The sequence below is a fragment of the Ictidomys tridecemlineatus genome, unplaced genomic scaffold (assembly GCF_052094955.1).
Source record: "Ictidomys tridecemlineatus isolate mIctTri1 unplaced genomic scaffold, mIctTri1.hap1 Scaffold_51, whole genome shotgun sequence".
NCBI classification, from domain to species: Eukaryota; Metazoa; Chordata; class Mammalia; order Rodentia; family Sciuridae; genus Ictidomys; species Ictidomys tridecemlineatus.
The window spans coordinates 1,634,225-1,659,914 of NW_027523338.1; the positions used below are offsets into that span (position 1 = coordinate 1,634,225).

Consider the following 25,690-nt stretch of genomic DNA (forward strand, 5'->3'; position numbering starts at 1 on the left):
CCATGTTGGCCATGGGTTCGGAGATTGTTATCATACTGCTCAGGAGGAGGAAAATTTGTTTTTTTTTTTTTTTTTTTTTTTTTTTACAAAAGAAATCAACCACTCTACTGTGACAGTGCTGAAATGGCGAAGTGGGGAACAAAAAGTGTGGAGAGAGATTATACGACCTGCTGTGATGGGGTACTTACCAAAGCCTTCACCAGCACCCAGAGTTAAAATGAATACATGTTATTGGGAGCTGGAAGGAAAGGAGATCGACAGTCATTAGAGGAGCTCTGTCCTGCCCCTGGAGAGGCAGTGTACAGCTGTCTAAAAGTCCAACCCAAAAGCAAAAGTTTGGGTGGGCAGGAGGGCATTAAAAATGAAAGGGACCAAACAGGTGTCAGGATCACCTGATCACACATATCTAGCTCATGCAGAGGCTCTGAGCATGCAGAAGGGCGGCTGTGACGGTGTATGTCATCAACTTGGAACCCCGTCTCCTCTCCCTGCCAGACCCTGCTTCCTGTCTTCTCAACATGGGCAAACTACAGTGAGCCCCCGAGACCACTCAGGACCTCCACCTGAACACATGCAGAAGCCCTACAGGCTGTCCCTTAAAGAGCCCTCATTCACTTTAGAGCTACACTTTAGGTCTCCTCTGCTCCCCAAATAGGAACAGACATGTCTGCAAGACCATCAGCTGCACATCCAGAGACTGTGAGGCATCCAGGACACGCAGGGCTGGCAGCTCCTCCTACTAGAGACTAGTAGCAGAGAGCTGTAGGGCTCTCCAGGCCACAAGGACATGCCACAGGTCTTGATGGCTCTGGGCCTGGTCCTGCAGTTCTTCACTGCACTATTTCAACCCCACGAGAGCCACAGGTGCTTTTGCTTCTAGTAGAGGCTATGGCCAGCCCCTGGGTCGAAGAGACGGGAGTCAACTGTTTGCATCCATCAGCTACATCACTGTCTCTGGCCCTAGGGATGAATGGGACAGTGGCCTCCTTAAACCAGTGGCTTTGCACACATCCACCAACTCCACTGTGTAAGCCTGCCATTGCAATTATATGACTCGAGTTCATTTCCAAGAGTATAGTTTCCTTCATCTTGGAAGGTCTGGCGTCAGAGGAGAGTCCAGGCAGGTATGGAAAGCTAGAGGTACTCACTGACGGGTTTCCAAGTCCCCCGAAGGCATTGCCACCAACTGTTGCTAGGCCCATGAAGGTGGATGGCCGATTGAAAGGCTCTGCAAACAAAGGCAGGAGGAAGGAAGGGCTCAGATTCCCCAGTGGGACGGGAGCAGTGGGGTGGGGGTGGGTGGGCGAAGCAAAGCCAATCCCGGTCCCACCCACACCTGGCTTGCCTTCCTAGTGGGGTTGGTAAGTACCCATGAGGACTGTGTCCCTGCCCTGCCGAGGGACACAGGAGCCCCGTGCTTCAAGGTGTCTTCCCGCACCTCTCCCAGGAGGGTGCTCTGCAGCCTCTCACTGGACAGAATTAAGACCACTCCTTACATTCCCAGGGGTGAAGGCCTACCATACCCTGCGTCTGCTTGGCCACATGCAGAAAATATCAGTAAATAAAGGCTACAAAACCAGGAGCCTCTGTAATATCAGCCTGTCTTTCTTCCACCTGCCGAAGGTGCCTTGGCTGTAGAAGGTGTGGATGTTTCCTCCCAGGGAGGGACAGAATGCCCTGGACTCCAAGTCCCTGAGGCACCCAGGACAAGCTGTCCCCAGCTGTTCCCCACCATTAACCCAGGGCAGAGCAGGACTAGCACAGACATACTGGCGAGGGAGGTGGTTTAGGCGGCAGTGAGTCCTGAGGTGGTGCCACATGCTGACTGGGCCCCAGTGGCGAGTGACTATGGAGGACGGTTCCCCATGTGCTGGTAGGCGCAGCAGGAGCCACCTTGCCCCCGTGAACTCACCCAGGTGAGCAGCAGGGTTGAGGAAGTTGCTGTGATGAGAAGGTGGCCCAAAAAGGGTCCCGGTGGGGTGTGCAGCACCTGGTGAGTCAAACACCACCAAGGTCAGGGCTTACAGAAAGCAGCTTCGAGGAGCAGCCTGCTTCACCAGGCCTGGAGACCCCAGAAAGTCTGCTGGGGTGAGGCCCATGCCTGCCTGGCCCCTCTCCTCTTTCCCAGCAGGGCAGAGCCTCTCCTTGGGTGCCAGGAAGAGCCAGGTTCCTCGTGGATTCAGTAACAAACCCCGTGCCTGCAGGGCATCCTGGTCCATGCTGAGGCTGCCTTCCTCACAGGTTCCCCCTATCTACATTTGCTTCTCAACTCTTTATCACACCTGATATGTATGTTTGTAAGTCACCTCAAATCCTTCTCCTGAGGTGGCTGGGGAAGGAAGGAAAGAAGGAAAGGGAGGACCAGATGTGCATGAGTTAGGGAAGGACAATGCTTCCATAGCTCAGGCCATGGGGCAGGGCCACTCACAGCTCATTGCCAGGGGGCGTGGCCTGGAGGGGCGTGGCACCAAGGGAGCTCCACCCTGCTGTGTATATCAGGCATTAGTCTCTGACAGTGAGATAAAAATGGTGAATTTAACTAACATTAACTAGTAATAAATACCAGGTTAAAGTTTTATAATATAACTATTTTGGGGCAAAATTCAAACGTAATCAGGACCTATATTTACCCATCTACCAACAAGGTTCCATAATGCCTGGCATTTTGTCTAAGTTCCTATAAATAAGTGCAAATTCCCTCAAGAAAAGACAGTGCAGGAGGACTGTCCCTGGGCTGTCAGGGCCACCAGCATGGGAGAAGTGTGGATCAGGCACTGCCTCTCAGCATCTGAAGGGACCTGGGCTGTGGTCCACCTGGTGGCTTGTTTTCCACCTGGGAGTGCAGAGAGGATCCCCCAGGTCCACAGCATGTGCATGCTCTGGGACTTTCCGAGGGCCCACCACTTGCCACCTCAACAGACTTTTGGCCACACGCTGTCTGCAGTGCAAGCTCCTGAGAGTTTCAGTGGAGACCATGCTTCACTCCACCCAGGCCTCAGGGATGCCTACAGTTCCAGAATTATCAAAGCAAAAGATGCAATTCTTCTACTTTGGCTCAAATGAAAGCCAGGGAGAAATCTATTTCTCTCCAAAAACTGCTCTTAGTGTGGCCATGTCTCAGAGCCAGATTCCATGGCAACAGAGCCTTCAAATGTGACAGAACCAACAGGAAAGCCCGAGACCTCAGCAGATTCCTCTGACCCTCAAGAGTGGTCCCCTTGCTCTGGAAACAAGGCCTAGGATGAGGATTCTTGCAACTCTCTCTGCCTCCGTGGGAGACCATGTGCCCCCAACATGAGCCATGGGAGGCAGCAGGCCAGCCAGTGAAGCAGGGAGCCCATCAACACTCAAGTCCACAGTGGGCATGAAGCCACTTGTCACCAGAGTCAGCCTAGTGCTGCCATTTTTAAGTATTTACAAAAGCCAGGTGGACCACCTTCTCTACCACAGCCCAACCCTGACAACCAGCTCAGTTGGGTTTCTTTACCATTAGATCCTGAAACACAGCCAACTGTCACAGTGCAAAGCCACCCCTTGCCCGTGCGTGTCCCCACAGTTCCCGGCACCCCTTTTACTTCTGACTGGCCCTTGGATCTTCCCGTCTTTCTCGGTGGCATCTGACAATCTGACATGCTGTGGGTTGCACTGGTTTGGTACACACAGCTCCAGAGTCCCTGCAGGGGAGGACGGTCTCTTTCCCTTCCAGGTGTACCAGGATGTCATTTAGGTGGTGAGTGAGTGAGAGCACAGGGTCCAGACCTATCTGTTTGGCTACCTGAGGACCACATTTTTCACTCCATTGCCCCCTGAACTCACCAGAGGCAGAGAACAAAGTTGAAGGTCGAGCCAGTTCATGGGGGTGGTGGATGGCTCCAAAGAGACTGGGGCCTGGTGGGCGGCTCAGGAACTCAGGCTTCAGTCCCAAGTCCAGCTTGTGTGGGTCTGACTGCATCTGCTTCTGCAGTGGCAAGGGGACAACAGAAGATGACATTCCAAGTGAGTAGTAGGAGAGATTCACTTAGAGCCTGAGACCATGGGAGTGGGCTCTTGGAACGGTCCACACCTGGGCACTGGCCCTGGTGAGGGTCAAGTTTAGGAATGCTGGGAGAACCAGGTGACCCTCATGACCAGAAGCAGGTCCACCTAGGAGGGGTCAGCAGGGACTGCTGCATGGGTGTGCCTGGTTCTCACAGAAGAAGAAGCACAAAGGGCAGGCATGGAGCCTGGCTGGAGGGTGCCTGTGGCTATTTGATCAGGGAGGGCAGCTACGTCCTGTTCACTCACCTGGTGCCCCTGAGTGGTTTACTATATTGCTGTAAAGGTCCATTTTAGAATTTTAAAATAATAGCATTTTAAAGCTCATTTTATTAGGAATTCTGTGTGAATAATCTGCTGTGTAAATTAATTGTTTAATGCCTCTTAGCCATACTCTAATAGATTACAGCACATTAGTAACTGAACATTATGAAGAAATATTTGCATGCCTACAAGCTAATTTTCTAATGATCACTGTTACATATAAAAAACATAAAACAAAAAACAAGATGAAAGCAAAGTACGTGTATCAGTTTATCTAATGGGGTGTTTCTTCTTAGGACCTACTCTAATCTCTGGAGGAGGAGGAGGAGGAGGAGAAAGGGGGAAGGAGGAGGAGGAGGAGTAAGGGGGGAAGAGGAGGGAGGGGGGAGGAGGAGGAGGAGGAAGGGGAGGAGGAGGAGGAGGAGGAAGGGAGGAGGAGGAGGAGGAGGAAGGGGAGGAGGAGGAGGAGGAGGAAGGGGAGGGGGAGGAGGGGAGCAGGAGGAAGAGGAGGAGGGGAGGAGGAGGAGGAAGGGGGGGAGGAAGGGGAGGTGGGGGAGGAGGAGGTAGGGGGGAGGAGGGGAGGCGGAGGAAGAAGGGGGAGGAGGGGAGGAAGACGAGGAGGAAGGGGAAAGGGAGGAGGAGGAGGAGGAGGAAGGGGGAAGGGGAAGAGGAGAAAGGGGAGGAGGAGGGGAGGTGGAGGAGGAAGGGGGAGGGGGAGGAGGAAGAAGGGGAGGAGGAGGAAAAGAAGGAGGAGGGGGAGGAGGAGGAGAAGGAGGAGGAGGGGGAGGAGGAGGAGGAGGGGGAGGAGGAGGAGGAGGAAGTGGAGGAAGGGGAGGGGAGGAGGAGGAGGGGGGAGGGGGAGGAGGAGGGGGAGGGGGGAGGGGGAGGAGGAGGAGGGGGAGGGGAGGGAGGAGGGGGAGGAGGGGGAGGAGGAGGAGGGGGAGGAGGAGGTGGCAGCTAGTCCAGGCAGTGGCCCATGGAGATCCTCTCCTACTATGAAGTCCTGGCTTCATTTCTTTTCACCTGCCCACCCTGTTGCTGGCCTTATAGCTTACCTTCCTCTGAGGCTGTGGGCACTGGCCAGAGGCTTCCTCTAGGCTCTGGCCTCTCTCTGGAGCCAGGTAGCCCTCTCGCATGCATGGCTTCAAGTCTGCTGGCCTTCTTATTTCTTGACAGCCTTCCTTTTGAGTCAATTCCACACCTCCCAGACAAGCACTGCCCTCCATGTCCCTCACCTCCCATGGCCTGGGACTCTGAGACCTGAGATGAGCTGCTTTCCCCTTGTTGAGGGCTCCTTCATGGCCCAGCTGCTCTTGCCCCACCCCAGCCCTCCTCCTCCTGCCTGCTGCACAATAGAGAAGCTGTGGGAGAGGGTCTCTGCAACATAGCAGGGGCCTAGGAAGTGGGCTGTCCCTCAGCACCGCAGTCAGAGGCCCCTGGTCCTCGAGAGTTACTGACACCTGCTGGGAGCTCCTGCTTAGGAGCAACACCTGGGAAAACAAATGGAACTTGCGGCCTTGGGCACCACACATCATTATTGCAAACGCCTGAGGAGTGAGACAGGGAGAGAGGGGCCCTCTGAGCCCCGCGGTGAGCAGCCCCGAGCCTACTAGGAAGCTCACTAAAGAGCTGAGTAAATGAGCACTGCTGAGCAAGGGGAGGGGACATCTGCTCAGACCCACAGGGACTGCCATAATGGAGTCCCTCCCTAAAGGAGCAGCGGAGCCCAAACCAAGCCTGATTCTCCTGAGTACCTCCTTTAATTTGGTTGCCAAATTATTCGGTGCTAACATCGCATGGTGTACAGCACAGATCCATTAAACCAACTCAGGTCCATGAAGCCAAACGGAGGCTGGGATTGCCAGCATTTTGTGGGAGGGGAAGGTGAACAGAGCCATCTCCTGTTCAAGGGTCTTGCTGATTGAATGGGGATAATGAGAGCTGGAGTTGCCAGGGGTGTTTCTATGGAGAAGCTGCTACACACAACATCCTTCATCACGTTCAACCAAAGGACAAAAGGAAGACATCTTGTGCCTATAGTTCTGCTGACCATGTCACCCGGAACCAGAAAGCATGGACTAATCAGCAACACCACGAGGTCCCAATTACACTGAGCGCAAAAGGAGGGAAAAGTGAGCGGCACTCACTGATATGCGGTCAGCACCAGGGGCAAGTGTCCAAAGCCAAAGGTCTTGCGGAGGTTTGTTTCTCCCTTCTAACTAGGTTCATTCTTTGCTTCTGAACCACTGAACCCTGCAATGTGACTGGCGTGTCCTCCTTGCCTATGGGCCTCAGGCTGACCCTAAATGCTGCCAGGACCTAGTCACGCATGAAGAAGTGGACGGAGAAACCTATGCTAGAAAGACCTGCTTGGATGTTTCCCATCATTTTTCCAGGCTGCAAAGACCCAGGCTAAAGTGTGGACGTCAGGTTCCATGTGCCTGAACCAAGTCCCAGAACCTTGTCACGTTATCACCCACATGCTCTCTCTCCTCCCTCCTGTGCCACAAAGGCTCTGGTCAAGCATGGACCATCTTCATCTGTATGGTGCAAATAAAAAAGACCTGCCTCAGGTGGTCCTGGCAGGTACTGACTGTCTCTTAACACCTGGATAAGTCACCAGGAAGACTGACAGATGGTAAGAGCAGGCCCAGCGTGACCTCCCAGAAGGGCTAATGTGATCATGCACGCTGCTGACGGAGGTTCAGCACCACCATCTCCACATGGGGCATAAATATCATTTCCCCAAACCCAAAAAGGAAGAGAACACATGGGTTGCTACTGAAAAACAAAACAAAACCATCTTCTGTTGGCTTTCTCAGCCTCTTAAGTGTTCTCCATATTCTAGTTCTTGCTCATTATAAATAAAACCTTTATTTCAGGATTTAAACCACATTTAAACCCTTTGGATCTTACTATTTAAGTAAGATGACAAATTTATCAAAAGGAAAGATGCACCAGGGAGCTACCAGTTTGCTTTTGTTCTGTGATTCTGCTGCTGGAGGTTTCCCTCGTTAAGGTTCTCAGGTGGGCTTCCCGAGGGACCTCTCCCTGCCTCTGGTCTTCAGACCCTGTTTTGAATACTCTTACTCAGGTGCTTCTGGGCAGATCACATGCTCGAACCCAGCTCCCCACCCCCCGCCCCCTCCCTCTGTGAACCAGGAAGGTCGGACTGACCTTGACTTTCTGTTGGTGGTGGTAAATCTGCCAGGAGATGTGAACATGCATAGCACACCACTTCCCTGGTTTCTGGAACAAGAAAGAGCAAAGTGATCAGAAGGAGACATTTCAGGGAAACCACCTGCAAATCCCCCGAGCTCTCAGCAGATTCTGGCTGCAGAGACTTTTTCATGAAACAAGAGAGCTTTGTGCCTCCAAGAGCCTCCCGTCAGCAACCCTGCCAGGCCCAACCATCAGGGAGCCATAATCGCTCTCCCCCTCTTCCTGGGGCCCAGACATCGGCCACCACTCAGGAAGCCATACTTGACAAGGACCCCCGGTTACCAAGGACAAGATGGGAAAAGCCTGAATCCCACTTTATGCCTCTTCTTTCTTTTCTGGTGCCAGCTGGCAGACCTGGTGAAATAGGAAGTCCTACTTAACAAATGTGGCTATGCTATAATGCAAATCAGCTGTTCACAAGGGCTAGGAAGTGGGCTGTCCCTCAGCCTAGGAAGTGGGCTGTCCCTCAGGGAGCGTCGAAATCAAATCAAAACAAGAAAGGGCACAGGACCTGTCATAACCTCCCCATGGCTGTTGCTTCTTTAACCCCCAAAGCGGGGCAATGGAATCCATCCCACTTCTGTTGAAGTCCAGTGACCCCATATGCTTCATTAAGAGCTGACCACTCATTCATGCTGGGACACTGTTCATGTCTAAGAGAAGGGGAGGGGAGGGGAGGGGAAGGCATTCCTTCCTCCCTACTCTCCAGGCTTTTGTCAATACCAAGTCCCTCCTCCACCCCTGGAGGAGTGCAGATCAATTTGCATCTCCCAAATCATTCTTTGGTTTCTGAGCAGTGGGGTGACGGCAAGTGCCTCTCTTCTGCCACTCAGGGCAGGGACCACCTCTTTCTGCCTCCTGCCAAGCAATCTCCTCTTAAGCCTAGAGTGCATGCACGGTAACTACTGGACAAAAGGAAAGAACTCCATTCTGCACTGGCAAAGGACAGAAGTTTCAGGTTTCTGTAGTAGGGAGCTATTCTTGAAATACAGACTCAGGACTTTTCTCCTGTCATGGACTGACAGGTTGTTTGGCATCACAAGTACCACACTGCCTCACCTAAGTGAGGACACAGACCTCCTGTTCCCTTTGGAGAAGGTGGATTATCTGAGAGTATGCACCAGAAATGGGTGGGGACCACAGGAAGTCTACTGCCCATTATCTACCACTCAGACAGGCATGGGGAACTTGGCATTCACAGAGGGGCCATCTGCTGGCCAGGCACCAGACCTCAGGCCATTCTGCTTTAAACAAGATGTTAACAACCAATGCTCACAGTATCCTTTCCTACACCACAGAAACAGGTCAAGTGGCTACGAAAGTCAATAGCACCTCGTGCTGAACCAGGGAGCCACAGCAGAGCACACCCATCCCAGGTAAGTATGCGTTTCCTGAAAGACACTGACTGCAGCCTGTCGCTCAAGTCTTCCTCCCTGAAATCCAATCAGACTTTCTACCAGACCTGCTCACACTGGAATCGGACTCAGCTCTACCAGTTATATAAATAAGAAGCCCGTGGCATGGCTTCCTCCACTGCCCGAAGCAAAACAACTCGGTCACTTGCATCACACAGGAGCTGAAAACCCAACCACCGTGCCACAGCCTGCTGAGTAGGCTGGCTACAGACTTGTGTTTCCGACCCACAGGGAGTCAAACAGAGGTTGCAAAACAGTGCTAGAAGAGGCTTTCTTACCCTTAACATAGGTCTGAAAGGATCTGTCAACTGTGAAGAGAAAATGACAACTTGGTTACACGCCTGTCACTCAAACAATTGCTCTAATTAACAAATTTGTAGTGCTTCATTAGGAGGGGAAATTAAAATGTTAGAATTTTACTTTTAAATGAAGCCCTTTTGGAGAATAATTAACCCATTTTCACACTATCAAAAGTGCCAAATGTCCCCTCCCCCACTGACATCACCTTTGACAAGCCCCCTAGAAGTTTAATCAATAGCAGCGTGCCCTGGGCAGCCTGGCCCTGGTGTTGCCCAGCCTGAGGTTCCCGGGGGGCAGCCCTTCCACACCACACCGAGGGTGCGGGGGAGAGCAGGCTGAAGAGGCAGACTCAGGATCAATGCTGAGGGGACGCGTGGGCCAGCCTTTCTGCACCAAGAGTCACCGCGGGGGTGGCAGCTCTCGGGACCTTCAGCCCGAAAAGCTTCAGCCTGTCTACCTAGCTCCCACCATCAGCTCCAGCTGCCCTTACCCAGGGAGGAGACAGCACTGGGATGGGATCGTTCTCTCACATTTACTATAAAGATAAATGACCATTGTCGAGACAAGATTGTACCTCCTGTGGAACTTCAAGTTCTTCTTTGGGAGTAGGTGCAGTGTAGACCATTAATAAATGACATAACCAAAACATCATGGATATTTTACTCAGCTCTAGAGCACAGGGGATCCCGGCCACATTAAAAGCAGAGGGCCAGGGGAGCCATGGGGTCTGGGATGTCCTGACCTCGGGTAGCGGGTGGCGGGGGCTGATGTCCAGCAGGAGAAGCACTCAGTGCTTGTCTATCCAGAGCACCCACAGCAACATAAGGACTTGCAGACAGAAAGGCTTGGTCAAGTAGGAATTGGAGAAGCCACAGTGTCCACTTTCTAGGCTCAGATCACAAGCCCGTCCCCCTCCTTTTGCTGGGAAGTCAACCTTCCGGTGTCACTCACAGGGCAGGAGAGAGTGTCTCCCAGGAGGAACTGGCACTCTCTTGCACAGGTGGGAAGAGTCCCTTCCCTGAGAGCAGCTCTCTCAAAGGAGATAGGAGGGTCATGCACAGGACCTGTCCCCTGAACACACCCGGGTTACCTGAGACCAAGCCTGACTTGGCATGTACCCGCGGGTCCTTCTGAAGTAAAGTGTGTGGGACTGTCCCGGGCTGAGCAGCAACATCGATAGGGTCGGATGTCTACAAATTAATTAGACCACAGCTTAGGAAGCACAAAACACGGGACATGAAGCAAAATCTTTCCTCCTTCTAAATGAAGAAGTGAGACTTCATCTGTTTCATTCTAAATCACAGACTCATTTTTCTCAGTGAGCACGTGAGCTTGTACAGGGCTGCTCCCTGTTTTCTCCAGCACTCTGACCAGAGGCAGCTCTCTCCCATGCCATCTAAAGCAGAGAGGTGGCCTCCAGCACCCGTCACCACAGTGGAAGCCACAGGGACCAAACAGGGCAGCCACACATGGAGAGGCTGGCCCGGACGCCTCCTTCCCAGGTGGCCCAGCTCTAGCTGGCCGCCCCTCTGCCCACTCCAGACATTCCAGGAGATGTTCAAGTGAACACCGCCATCATTTGCAGTGTCAGGTGCTTCACATCAGAAGAGCTGATAGCACTGCACAGACATTAAGCCAACGCTCCACATTTTAACTGGCAGACAATAACTAGAAATTACACTCAGTAATGACTCATTAGCGGTGGTGGAAATGGGACAAGAGAACCCAACATAGGGACCACACAGATGCAGTATCAAATTCTGCCTGTGTCTCCCCTATCCTACCTCCCTTCTTACACACCACTCATAATATTAACCTATCTGTAGGCTTTTGTCCTTTGAATGAACAACAACCAAAAGCCTACTTCGGGCACAGTCATTATGGTCTTGTGGGAGAAGGATTTTAAAACTATGTAACACCAGTTATTTAGGAAATCACAACCTCCAGGACACCCTCCCCCCAACACACACACACCAGAAGTTAACTTGTGTGGAAAAGGAGCTCAAGTTCAGGCACCAGGCTTGCCTCCCTGGTGAAGGGGAAAGGAATGAAAGGAAAGCAATCAGCTGCAGCACAACCAACAATTAAGCTGGAATTGTTAACAGCCTGATTTGCATACATATGAAGAACTCCACTAATGAACTGCAATCTACATATTCAATCAGGAAGGTGGCCTGGAAAGGCCTATTTCCACACCAGCAGAGGCTCTCTCCTGCCCAGATGCAGTTTTCTGTGTGACTGGATAATTGTGAGTGAGGGAAATAGTCTAATTTATTAAATGACCTACCAGTCTGTTTGGGGATGCACTAGAGATTTGTCCCAACCTAGAAGGGACGGGCCAGGGTCTGAGGGAGCACTAAAGAGCAGGCTCGGGGAAGGAGTTGAAGACCGCCTTCTTCGGTCTCCAGATAGGAGGCACTTGGCTGAGCCACTGTAGAGCCCTCTGCATGTGTGACCTCGCATGTCAGGGGGCACTCATTGCAAGGGGACAAGGCCTGGAGGGCAGCCACCCCACACCAGGGCCTCTGTCCTCCTGTCCAGGTGTAATAGTATTGGGAAAAACAGCAGCTGCCCATCCTGGGAGGTTGGCCCCACCCTGGTGCTCACCTCAGAAATGGGATGGAGAGAAAAAGAAAAGCACATACCACAGAAAATGTGAGAATGTTTTTCAACTAGAAGATGTGTCACTTTGGTAAGAGAGTAAAATGGGCTGCAGTTGATTTTAAACATGCATGTCCTGAAAGTCCCTCTCAAAAATGTTTGTGACCTTGGCAGTTTGAACACTGAGAGCCAGCGGTAGGAGAAGCACAGAACCAGGAGGCCAGAGATTCGGCCTCCACTCCAGCAGACCCGGGTGCCCAGCTGGGGCTGTGGAGGACAGGGCAGGCCAGGAGGGGAATCTCCCCGATACAACAACACAGACTGCTGCACCCCTGGGACTTCAGCCCAGCCTCTTCCTTGGAAAACTGACAGGCCCAGCCTCCCATCTCTGCCTCAAAAGTCAGCTGGGCTCAGAGGTTATGGCTCCCTGGACAGAAGCCCATGCTCGTGGTGGCATCTTCCACAGGGGACAGAGAAGCTCAGCTGAGATCACATGGGAGTACCAACTGAAGCCTCAAATTTTGCTGAGGCTTAAAACTAAATGGACTAGAAGAAAATCCTCTCACTCTAATCCCCGGGTCACTTAGGATCTGAGAAGTCAGTCACTGTGCAGAAAGAAGGGGCAGACCCCGTCGTGCCCAGCAAGACACACCCCTGGGTCTTCCCTGTGCCCTCCTTATTTTGGGCTGAAATTCTCCTTGTAGTGAACCAAAAGGTCCCGTGGGTGGGATCATGGGGGAGATGCCTGACACTGCAGGAGGGTAGGAGTGGAAGAGCTGTGGCCAGAGATGAGAGGAGAAAACGGCTTTAGTCGAAGGCAGGTGACATGTTCACATTCCCCTCCCACAGAAAGAAACCAACAGGAGCGAGCCAGGCAACTCAGCCAGGTGCCACTAGTGAAGAACCAGGATGGGAAGGGTGATCACACAGATGCACACGAATGTCTGATTTAAAAGTAGTTCAGAATCAATGAGCCAACAAATGGTGTCCCAGATGAGAACGCCTTTAGAAAGGGAGGTTTCTAATTATTAATTGGTGAATCACAATCAAGCCCTAAATGGGTAGAGGTTTCATGCATATCCAAACCAGGAGGGATGCTGGGCCGATAAAATGCCCAGAAAATCACAAGTTAATTAGAAAAAAGAAAAAGGAAAGAAAAAGAAGCAGTTCCTCATGAGTGCTAGGATTTTATACCATTAAAACTCAATTAGTGCTTTTAGATTTTTAATAGTTTGAGGAAATGAGAACACATTCACAATCCGTGCTTCATTAGGTTGTTCTAGAAGTGGAAGTTCCAGAGGACAATTTAATTCTCTCATCTAAAATGATGACAAATATTTGTGGAAGGGTAAAATAAAATGACTCAGTTTAAACTTTAAATAGAGCTGCCAGTTCTCTTAAAAGGTAGATTACATGTAACAAATAACATGTGGGGCTCCCCCAGGACTGCTGGGTCTGCATGCAGAGCTCAGAGCCACTCTCGCTCTCAGCTCTCCTGGAACTTGGAGCTCTTTGGGATTAACACAAGGCCCTGATTCTTAGGGCCAGCTTTGAATCGTGTCTGCTGCTCAATAGACAAGCTCACTGGAGGTCATGCAAGACAAGCTGTTGATGTGTGAGTCTGACCACCTCATGACAGGAAAAGCATGATTTTGAGTGAAAAATATAAATTTTCTTGACTCATTAGCATACAAAGGACATAACTGGAGGAAAAATGTACAGAAATACTGCGAGATGATGTGAGCACATCTTTCCTGCCTTTGGAAATTGTATTACCTCTGAGGTTCTACACCTCTGGGTCCGTTCACTTTGACCAAACCATCATGTGGATATTTAAGTGACACACCAACTCACAGTTGTGTCACATGTCACAATATGACAATGCACCTTCCCAATAAGGCCCTCACACCACTGCTCTGGCAGAGACTGAGACCCACACGTCTCTTTCAGGCCGACTCCAGTTGCTCTCTCCAGTGGTGCACAGAGGTTTCAGACTCATTGGTCCTGAACTGAACCCACTTACACAGGGACTGTGCAAGGGTGCCCCCTTTCAGAACTCCTTTCAAGTCCAAGACTGGGTTTTAGATTCTTGAGCACGCCCTCTGCCGTCTGCCTGTAGCGTCCTGATCCCAAGGCAAGAGGGACTAAGCACTTCCTATATCACTCTGTAACTGGCCATGTGAGGACCCCCCAGGGCCCTGTAGGAAGGAAGTGGAGTGACCAACACCCTCCACCAGAAACTTGTCCAGGTGGGCAGTTCCCTTCACGTTCACAGTGAAACCCAATGCTCTTCCCACTTCCCCTCATCTGTCCCACTGCTGACCACTAGAAAATAAATATAGCTGAAGACTGTCCCCACTAGAGAACCAGAGGTCGTGGACACTTTCCAAAGTCCAGACCCCTAAGCTGCCTCACCAGCCCCAGCCTAGGCATCTCCATGGAGTGTGCCCATGGATCACGGAGCGTGGCTTCAGGCTGCCAACCTAAGCCACCTCCTGGGCACACTGAGCTCCACAGAAACCATTCTGTGAGCTGGTCCCTCATTAAATCAGCAAGACACAGAGCAAGGCAAAGTGGCACCACTCATGGGCAGGTCCCAAGAGGGACCCAGGCCTACTGGGTCCTGAATGTCCATCTGAAAACCTTTCTGCATCAGTGCTGAGCAACACAGGTGGCCCACGTGGTGGGTGCAAGGCCCTCATATGCACCTTTCCTTACTGAAGAGGCCTCACGTCACTTCTGAGTGGCTCCAGAGTAAGTGATTCTTAATTGATTTCTAATATTTCCTAGTCTTGATTTCTCAGATATGCTCTTGACTAATAAAGTGCCTAATTATCTATTTAAAGTATGAATGAATTCAGTCTTTGCTGATCTGCTGAGCAACATTTCCACCAAAATGAGAACACAATCTAAGAATCAAAATGGGAATAGCTGTAAATGATGAGTCAACATGGCTACAAGCAATTATGACTTTTCCTTTTTCCTGGATTCACTTACAAATTAAAAAGAAAAGAAAAGAAAAACCATTGAGCAAATAAACTTGCAAATTTTCAGATAAAAATGATGCAGTATTCACCCCATAATCAAAGTATCACAATCAAGTATTCAAGGTCTTTGTATAGAGAAGCTCTTGTCTTCTACATCAATGATCATATAACTGGTTGGTACCAATTTAAGTTCTGGAATGTATACTTAAGATTTCATAAAACTGCATCTTTTAAGCAATGAAGAATTGAGCTTAAGGAGAAAAGGTGCATTTGTTTTAATGTTAAGGCTTTCTTTAATTAAACAATATTTTAATTGTGAAATGAAAATACACTCAGGAGAACAGTATCAGCCATGTGGAAGAGGGTTCTGTATTTAGTCTCAAGTAAATAAAAATGTACTTTTTGAAGAATTATGAGTCAAAAGAATGAGGGACTTTGTTCAGAGGGAACAGTCAGGCTGAGGTCCCTCTGTGGCTGGCTTTCCGCCTGTGGCTGAGGTCCTGTGGCCTCGGGCTCTGCTGCAGCAAGGGCTGCAATGCTTACACCCCCAGGCAGGGCAGGTTCTGGCTCCCAGGGGGCTGTCCTGGCTGTGTTTATGATCTTTTGACTCTGAAGATGATACTGCATCTTTACCAAAAGCAAGACGCCACAAAAGCAAGCATCCACAGGGATGAGTAGCAGCGGGCACACTGGCGCAGTGACGGGAAGGCCGCTGGCCGTGTACTGACTAGGGGAGAGCGCATGCACAGAAAGCAGGCACATTCAACAATGCAACTCACACTGTGCCGGTAGAAGGGGTCAACTTCTGTAGGGTATTTGTCAAACTGTAAAGGGATCAAAGCAAAAACTAGTTACTTCATCTGCCTTTGGTTCACTGCTCAGTGGAGGCAGCCTACAGCTTCTGTGTCACTGAGACATCACCAGACCCCAGACCCTGCAACCTCACTGGATAGGAGCCACCTGAGCTCCTGAGCCTCTGGTAACCCCGAGTCCAGTCTGCCCACGCGGCACGGTGTCTCGGGCCCTGGACGCCTGGTGGTTCCTCTCTTTCTACTCTGTGCTCAGAGGCTGACACAGTGAACACCCAAACTGGAGAGGACAGGCACCTCCAGATCCATCCAGAGAGCCGAGCACGGGGCCTGGCCTCCCAGGGTCCCTCCACTTGGTCTTCTCCTTGCCAGAAGAACTGCAGATCTGCAGTTCTCTTTAGTCCATGCCACCCACACAGGGCACTTGGGCTGGGTCTTCTGAACCCATCAGGAGGACTCATCACCCGTGCCCTCATGCCTGTCTTCCTCCAGGATGTTAAGACCTCAGATTGACTCACTGGTGGACCAGCTCACACAGGCCAGCATGATATTTTCTTAAACCATTAGGCCCTTAAACACATGGCTGTTGGCCAGGGCTCAGTGGTGGGCTCGCCTAGCACATATGAGGCACTGGGTTTGATCCTCAGCACCACATAGAAAACAAATAAATAAATTAAAGGTATTATGTCCAGCTACAACTAAAAAGGAATTTAAACAAATAAATAACTGTTGAGAAATGCAGTTCTTTCAGAAAAAAAAGACACAGAACTTGCTATAGGACTTTTTTTGGGGGGGGGTGGAGGGGGGATGGTGAAAAGGCCTCATCTTTAATATTCCCCTAAATAAAACTTGTAGAACAAACTTTAAAAATATATGTTAAGAAAAGTAAGTTGAGCCAGTGGGTGAGAAGACGCAGAGGTGGATGAGAGGACCCTCCGTGAATTCCCATCTGCTCTCCTGGGGCCTGATGGACTCTCCTCTTCAGGGTTTCAACCAGGCCCTTCTCTAAACACTGGACATAAGTGACAACTGAGGTAGAACTCTGCTAGGGCATTTAAAGATTTAAAGAAGCCTGTCTGAGACCATCCGTTTCAGTTCCCAGTTCCCTGGGTATATGGCAATGCCCACACACCTCTAGGCTCAGGGCTCAGCCTCTGAATGTCACCCCACACAGGGCAGGCAGCTGGCCCCAGTGGCTGTTCCTCCACTTGTCCCCTCCCTCCTGGTGCTGTGAGCACCTGTGTGTCAGCACGTTGTTCACACTGCTGTCGGGCCAGGATGGCAGGTGCCCAGAGAAGGAAGGCCACTAGCAGGTGGACCCAGCACTGGCAAATGCATGCACCGGGCACCTGGGTAAGGCGCGGGACACTGCCCCTCGAAGGCCGCCTGGCATCAGGGCCCACGCCCGCACCAGCCCCACCCTCCTGCACACAGAAGAGAGTGGGCTCTACTCATCCTCACATTTCTGCCTGGGTTACGCACCATGGGAGGTGCTGGCATCAGCATGATGGCGGTGGGAGGGACGGCGTGGGGAAGGGTGTGAAGGTGTGCTGGTGCGTGTGCTGGTGCTGGTGCGTGTGCTGGTGCTGGTGCTGGTGGAACTCGGTCTGCAGGTAAGGCCGGGGGCCCAGGGAGGCCCCTCAGTCTGCGCTCTGAGAGGCCAGAAAACGCGTGTTCAGTTCCTGCCGCAAGATGTCTTGCTCTGGAAAAGAAGAGGAAAATGTCGGCACCTTTTCCTTCCGAACGGGACATCTGGGTGCTTTAGCATGGAGGGTGCAGGGCTGAGGACCCAGCCCCCGGGGCCTGGGACAGAGGGGACAACCTCAGGCCCGCCATAGCCTGGGGCTGCTCTCAACTAACACCTGGGCCTGGGGACCAGCTGCACAGCCCAGCAGGTCAGTTCCCCATCCACACGACTGGGATGGCCCTCTGGCCTCCTTGGGTCATTTGGAGGTGGGGGTAATGGGGGGGGGACACCTGCCAGCCATGAAGGCAGCAGGCTCCCCGGCTGGCCTCAGGGCAGACACATAGAGGAAGAGCAGTACTGGGACCCTGGCCTGCGACACAGGTGAGGGGAGAAGGACCCCATCTCCCACCAGGTCATCCCTAAATTCTGAGATGCATCATCATAAAAGTGCATCTCTTCTTCCCAGGAAGGTGGAAGCCCTCAGGCCAGGCCCACGCCCCAGGACTCGGCCTGAGATGCTGGAGAGAAGCAGGCGCGGGCCGGCAGGCTGTGGCCGCTTTTGCTGAGGCCTCACCCTTCAGGCCTCCTTTCCCACACCCCCCTCCCAGGGCATGGTTGTTTAAGTGCACCCGGCCTGGCAATGAGGGACGGCAGGGACAGTAGTGAGGTCCCGGCGCCCACCCGGCCAACCTACCTGAGTAAGTGCTCCCGGCAGGGTGTCAGGGGACCTGCAGACTCCCTGAGGTCAGCGGTGGTGGCGGAGGCAAAGCAGTGGGCGGGGCAAACATATTGGGGTGATGCACGTGAGCGGGGGCCTGGAGGGCGGGGGTGAAGCTGTGCAAGGGCCTGTGGCTGGGCAGGGAGAGGGGGAACCGAGAGGCCGAGAGGTGGTGGGAGAGGTGCGGGTCGGAGGACTGAGTCTTGGCCAGTGTGCTGCTCCTCCTGCTGCTGTGGAGCAAAGGGAGAAACAGGCGCAGGTGAGCATCTGCGTCCCCACTGCCCTCCCTCCCCTGGGCCTCTCTCTCCCCATCACACAGCCCAGCAGAGACCACTGCCCAGCGCCACACACAGGGCTGTCCAGGCAGTTCTCTGCTGAGATAGCTCCCCTCGCTCCTGTGGCTCGGCCTGCCCTGCTCTGTCTCCTGCTGCCCCCACCCTCCTCGCCACACTTCCTGCAAAGCAGCCAAGGAACAAAACGGAACAGAGCCACCACGTGGGTTGCCCCTGTCTGCTACCATAACCCCAGGACCACAAGAAGAGGTGGGCCAGGTCTTGTGCCATAGGAGTGGCCCCCGGTTAGGAGCTGGCCCAGCCCCGGGAGGAACCTGCCTGCTTAGGTCTGTTCTTCACCTGTCCCTGACCCCACCAGGCTTCTAAAAGGAAAACAATAACACGCACAAGTCTCAGGAGCCCACAGGGCTCAGGGTCACCCTGGACGGCCCCTCATAGACCAACCAGGAGGACCTGGCTCTCCCCATTGGTTTCTTCTCTGACTCAAAAATGAGGAAGTAAATCCTACTGAAAAATGCTCAACCCAGCACTGGTCTCAGTCTCCTGGGCCTGAGGAGACAACCCTCCCACAACACCCCTTCTCTCCTCTGAGTCTCCACCTTCAGGGCCCTCAGAGGCACCTTGGCCTCCACTCCCTGGCGCACATCTTCAACCGCTTCTTCTTCTTTCATCTTTTGAGATGGGGTCTTTCTATGTGCCCTAGGCTGGTCTCCAGCTCCTGGGCTCAAGCTACCCTCCGGCCTCAGGAGCTGGGACTACATGCACATGGCATGGGCCTGGCCACCTGTTGGGTAAGCACCTCTCCTTCCTGCCTCTGTCCTCCAGGAGATCCTGGATAGTTCACTCCTGTGCAGTGTCAACAGCCAACCCAACCGGCTTTCACCCAACAGCCCCTGTCCCTATCTCCTCGTCTCCCAGAGAAAACAAGGACAGTTCTCAATCAGGCCACCCATCTCCTAGGAAGCCCTCACCCAGACTCTCTGACCATCCAGCAAAGGTGGCCGGCGGGCAGAGAGCAGGTTGGCTCACCTTAAACTGTTGAGGCTCAGGCTGCTGCTGTAGGCTGACAGGGACTGCGCAGGCCCTGGGATGAGGGGTGGGCCTGCACATCAGGAAGGTGCTAGTGGAGCAGCTGAGTGGGGGACGGTGGCCTGGGTGGCCGCTGCACCTGAGGCTGCGGGGCCTCGTGGGGGGGGCCCTGCGGGGGCTGGCTTCGTACTTGGAGGAAGGGCTGTTGGTGGGGCCTCTGTGTGTGGCACCAAGTCAGGGTCCGGAGAAGGGGCTCGGAGCTGGGGCTCCGCCTGGGGCTGGGGCAGCGGCTGCGGGACCTGAGGGCAGGGGTTCTTAAGCACCACAGGCTCAAAGGCGGGCTCTTTGCAACAGTCTTGGCTCTTCTCTTGGCTTCTCTCTAGACCTGATATCTTGGGGACAATCGGCCCTGCATCCTGGCTGTCATGTTCGGGCAGCGCGCCAACACCTAACTCCGAATCTGTATGGGGGAGAGCAAAGAAAAGACACAGAATGACACAGGAGCATGGCACCAGGGGAGCGAGCTCCAGCCTGCAGGCACAGCCAGCAGCCACCTACCACCCTTCCTGTGAAGAAGGGTGCGCTGGCTGGGGATCCCACAGCTGGTGGTCTGCAAACCAGGGCTCCCTGACCCCACTCTTTGCAAAGCCTTTCTGAAGCACGCTTAGGAAATTATAGCCCACAAGTTGATTTTTCCCTTTTAAAAAAAATACAGTTCCTGAATGAGAAGTGTTTTCAATAGCGAATGAAGTAAATGTTACTTAACAACAAACAGATATTTCTTATTGGCCTTTCCCCCTCCCCCTTTGCATTGTGACCGAGGAGGCACACTTGACATTCTTAGAGCAACAAGTTCTTGTTCAGCAAGTGCCAAACTTCCAGGCAAAAGTCAGGCCTCCTGATGTGCCCTAGCCAGCCCAGGGACATCTGAGTTCAAACATGCAAACGCAAATATAAATCAAGCGTGCCACAGCTACACTCACCAGGCCTTCAGAAATGCCCCTGCACCACGGGATGCTGAGACTTAACTGGATGTAAAATTTAAGTAGAATTCTTCAATTGTGGGGAAAGAATAGAAAATAGATGCTCCTGTATAAACTTAAAAAATAAGCTTCGCTCCTAAGGTCAAAGGACCTAAGTGCCATAACTACTATGATGTCATTGTTGATTATCCCAGAAGCTGAATTCCATAAAATTCTCAAAACAGAATAATGAAAGACCAATAATTACATATCAAGGCATAGCCCAATTTGGAGTAAGTTCTTTGTAGGCATCTGGCAGGGGGAGATCACCTCGACTCCATTTTTGTGCTAAAAAAGATGCATTCTTTCTTTACTACAGTTCAGAAACAGGAAAAGCACAGCTTGCAATACTTTCTGAAATGAGGGCACCTTTGCAAACTTCCTCTTCCACATCTCTCGCCACCATGAAAAGCATGTGCCACTCACGCGGTCTCTCAGTTCCTGCCTGCACACTCGTGTATACACACACAGTTTGCATCAGAGCAAGCCATCATCTTTGGTGTTCGTTTGGTAAGCAGTTCAAACCTGAATCATGCACCAAAGCAGAAATAATCCCTGGTTCATAAGCGAGGCACCTCCAGGGCTGTGGTGGACGTGGCCAGCTTCAGGCCAACGGGCTGCCTAGGTACGAGGGGACAGGGCATCTCGTGAGGCCTGAGGACAAGTGACTGCACTGGTGACCTCTGGGTATCTTATTTCTGCCCAGTGCTGTTTTGAGAACCTTTATAGAAGATTTCTGCTTATAATGAAGCCAAAACTTTGTGGGTCCCCAGAACTGGACCAAGCTCCCTGATGAGGCTGGGGAGAAGTGGCTGCAGGGGATCCTGCAGGGCCTTTATCTTAGAAGTGGGAGCCAGGGTCTGGCCTGCCCTCCCCGTGCCTTTTCTGTCATCTCTCACAAATTTCCTAAATTTTTCTTTCACAAAAACAGGGGTATTAGTCTGGTTGAGGAGAGAAAGCTTCAGGAGCGTAGAAATCCAGAGAGTACATGACAACTGAGAGGGGCTGGGCATGTGCCGGGGCTCTTCCCTCACCTACGCCAATTGATGGGCACAGGCCCCGGCACTGGCAGGAACCCATCTGCATACTTCTGCACTACTCCCTTCTCCTTGGACTAGGATGATGAAGAATCAATCAATATTCTCTATTTTGGAACGTTTATACCCAAATTCCTCTAAAAATTAATGTTGAAATAAATCTGCTCACATCAACAAGACTTCCTTTCCAAAAGACACCCTTTAAATACACTTATGCTGGTAAGGAACATACTAGGGACAGCCACCAAGCTGTCTGCAGAAGGCACGTGTCCTGCAGGTGTGGCCTCCTCTCCTGTTGCCCCATGTCTAATCCCAGCCTGAACACCTCTGGAGAGTAAGGTGTGGTACCAAGAGCATGGCAGTCACTGCCGCCCTGGACGAGCAAGGAGGGAAATAGGAAGCCTGAGCCTCTCCAAAGAACCACACCAGTCTGTCCCAGCCAGCTCTGGGAAAGCACTAAAGGAACCCAGGAGCACAAAACTTTAAAAGGAGACCAGCCAGGAGGCTGTCCCGGTTCGGCCCCCACTTGAGCAGGTGTGCCAATCACCCAGGGAGGGTCTCATGAAGGTGCAGACTCCAGCCCAGCAGCTCTGGGTGGCGCTCCAATTCCTGAACTGCCTGCCATCTCACAGGTGATGCTGCTGACCCTTGGACCACACTGGGAATTCAACCCTCTGTTGTCAAATGGAATGAGCCCAGAGAAGTGAGAACTTGCTGGCTGGAGGTCACCTTGCTGTTTGATAGATCAGAAGTTTTGGGTTCTGATCTTAACTCTGTCCACCAAATGCCTGTTCTCCAGTCTACACTGTGTGATCCTTGGAAAGCAAAAGCCCCCAAACAAAGCAGATAACGGCAAATCCCTGACTTAGTTAAAATATTTAAGTAAACCAGTCACTGCAAAGGGTGAAGAAAGCTTCAGGGAATTATGGCAACACCATACTTTAGCTACACCTGAAAGCCACCATCAACCCACCAATGCTCTGGTACTGTGACCTGTAGGCAGGGCACCCACAGGTGGAGAGCTGGAAAGAACGCTGGTGGCTGAAACAGTTCTATGCATCATCATTTACACAGTCCTCTTTAGGCACAGATTAGGCACCATGCATCTTTGTGGCTAATCAGTAATGCATTTCCTCTTTCTTTCAATTATTCAATAAATGGATCTTACCCTTTAAGGTTTTCCATCTTGACAATTTGTCTTACTATGCTTCTCTAAAATTGGCAGGAACACATTTTAAAATCATTTTATATTGCACTATGTGCTTTGAATTTGCCAAAGGATGAGATTTGCTGGGGTTGGAGAAATATTCAAATTGACGAGTGTTATTTAAATGTTGTACTCATTACATTTTTGGGTTGGGGTTAAGCAATCTCCCTTCTTGCAATTATAAGAATAACACATCATGGCTTATAATAAAAGATGCAAATAAAAGTTATACTCCATTGTGTATGGTAAAAAGGGCATTTACTGCATGTAAAATATAAATTGATGAACTTAATAAATTTTTTAAAAACCTAATGGAGGATTAGAAAAAAAAGTGTTTGATTTTGATACAGATTTGATACAAGGGCCCTGAAAAACTGGACCCTGACCCCCCCCCACAGTACTGAGGATTGAACCCAGGGCCTTGGGCATGCTAGGCAAGCACTCTCCCACTGAGCTGCAGCCCCCACCCCATGTCAAAATTTTGAGATAGGTCTTGTTAAATTGCCCAGGTTGGCCTTGAATTTGCAATCTTCCTGCCTCAGGCTTGTAAATACTGGGAAGACAGAGATGTATCACCATGCCAGGAAATGGACCTTATTTTGTACCTCCCCAGTACAATGCAAACCCGATAATCTCTGGAGGGCAATTTGGAAACATTTAGTAAAAGAACAAATAGGGTTCCCTTGACTTGGTGGGTGTATAAGGATTTAGATACAATGAAATTCAGATACAATGAAACAACATTATGGTTTAAGGTCTAAGTTTGGAAATGCCCCAATTGAGATCACTGGTGGATTCATACCATGGAATAATTTGAAGCTTAAAAAAATGCTTTGTGTACCATGTATAGCACATGCTGTCTTTGTAGAAATTGAAAAAAAATAATGTGTGTGTATTTATGTATAATTGTATTATTATAGCTAGGAACTGGATAGTGGGGGGACATTTTGCTTTATTATATAAAAATAATTTAAACAAGCAAAAAAAATTGGAGGGTAGTGTATCAGGGACTGAATTTAGGGGCAATCAACCGCTGAGCCACATCCCCAGCCTTTTTTCATATTTTATTTAGAGATGGGGTCTCACTGAGTTGCGTAGTGCCTCGATTTTCTGAGGCTGACTTTAAACTTAGGATCCTCCTGCCTAAACCTCCTGAGCTACTGGGATTACTAAAGGCATGTGCCACTGTGCCCAGGGAAAATTTTTAATGAATTTGAAAATAAAATGAATTTTGTGAAAAAACAAATCACTAAAACTGAATAAAATAAACCCAACCATAAAAATAAACTAAGTACTAAATAATCAATACGGACCTATGAACAAATCATTATTAAGAGTTAAATGAAAAATCAACACAAAGTAATTTTTTTGCAGGGTTTCAACACTTACTGACTGAATTTTCCAGGAATGCAACTACTATACTTTGCCACATCTGGGACTTCACCAGAAGTTGTTCACTCTTAGGAAAAACCATGACATCAACACAAGGCTGCTTCTAGGGACTAACTGCCACCACCAGGTGGCCATGGTTGTAGCGGCCACGTTTTACATGCCCTTCTCCACCATGAGCAAGCATTTATGTTGTTATGAATGACTTCCATTTACTTCTCCTTTATATTTCATTAGGGACTTACTTACATTTTGAATTATGTGTACAGATGGGTGTATAAACTGTGTGTCATCCCAGCCAGTGAGACACGAGCATGTGTGACCAAATGCTATCCACAGGCACTGTGCACCACAGGCTCTGGGTCTGGGAGGCCTGGTGGTGTGTCCGTCCATGATGAGCCACACACTTCTCCACGCACAAGCACAGTCACTGCCTCGCAAGGCAATGGATGTGGATTCTGGCAGGTGAAGCGCTACTGCAGTTCAGCACATAGTGGAGGCTCAGTGTCCCCAACCACTGCCAGGAGGTATGAATGACATGGGGTACCTTGGACAAAAGTGACCACCAAGAAAAATACAGCACACTGTTCTTGTTCTGGATATGGTCTCAGAACTGAAAACCATCTCTATAAATGCACATGCGAAGTGGAAAACACACCCGAAATGTTAACCAAATCCCATATCCAGGAAGAGACCACCAATTGTACCTCATGGACCTGTACTTTTCTTAACTCCCTAAATTTTCTGTAATGAACATATATTATTACTATGAAAGAAAAAAAGATACCCATGGTGGAGTTCATGGATAATACACCACCATTATCAAGAGAATTGTCTCCACTATTGCATGGATTAAAACAAAAAAGCAAAGCAATAAAACCACGTCAAGAGACCAAATAAATATTTTCCTCTCAGAAATGAAGACAGAACATGGCACTGTGCTCCCCCCTTGTCCTCACCATTTCTTACTGGTGCTAATCAGCGGGTATACTGGAACAGGAAGGAAACAGAAGGAAGCAGCAGCTCTCAAAGCATAGCCTCTACACTTGTGTCCCCTACCTGTCTTTACACTTGGCTGTGAAGTCCTAAGAGGGCTACGTCCCTGCCAGGTCATTACTGTAGTAAACCTGAATAAGCCTCAAAGATATTAAGAAAACCAGTAGCTATCAGGCAAAGTATCCACCCACCCATCCATCCACTCACCCATCCACCCATCCATCCATTAATCCATTCACCTATCCATCCATCAATCCATCCACCCACTCATCAACTCACCCAATCTCTACCTATCTGAATGTCTGCTCCATACATCCAAGAAATGGACACATGTTATTTGTCATTACTCCATCTTCTAATTAACTTCTCTACTTGTCTAAATGACAGAGCCTCCGAGACCTCGCCACACAGGACTGAAGATTGTGGCCAAATAAGTAATCCAGACTTCAACTTAAATCTTTAAAAAAATATGTTTTAATTGTAGGTGGACACAATAACCCTTACTTTATTTTTACGAGGTATCGAGGATCAAACCCAGGGCCTCATATGTGCTAGGCAAGCACTCTACCACTGAGCCCCAGCCCCAGCCCCTCCGGACTTCAACTTAAGTGGGAACATTGTTAAAGAACAAATGTTCCGCACTGAGAACCCCAGGCCCATGCAGAAGCATCAAATTTCT

At 50.7% G+C, this 25,690-nt stretch overlaps 1 pseudogene; it reads right to left on the reverse strand.

The window, feature by feature from the left end:
- Positions 1-212: 212 nt before the first annotated feature.
- The window catches only part of LOC144373834 (autism susceptibility gene 2 protein-like), a 70,991-nt pseudogene continuing 45,513 nt past the window's right edge, over positions 213-25,690 (reverse strand).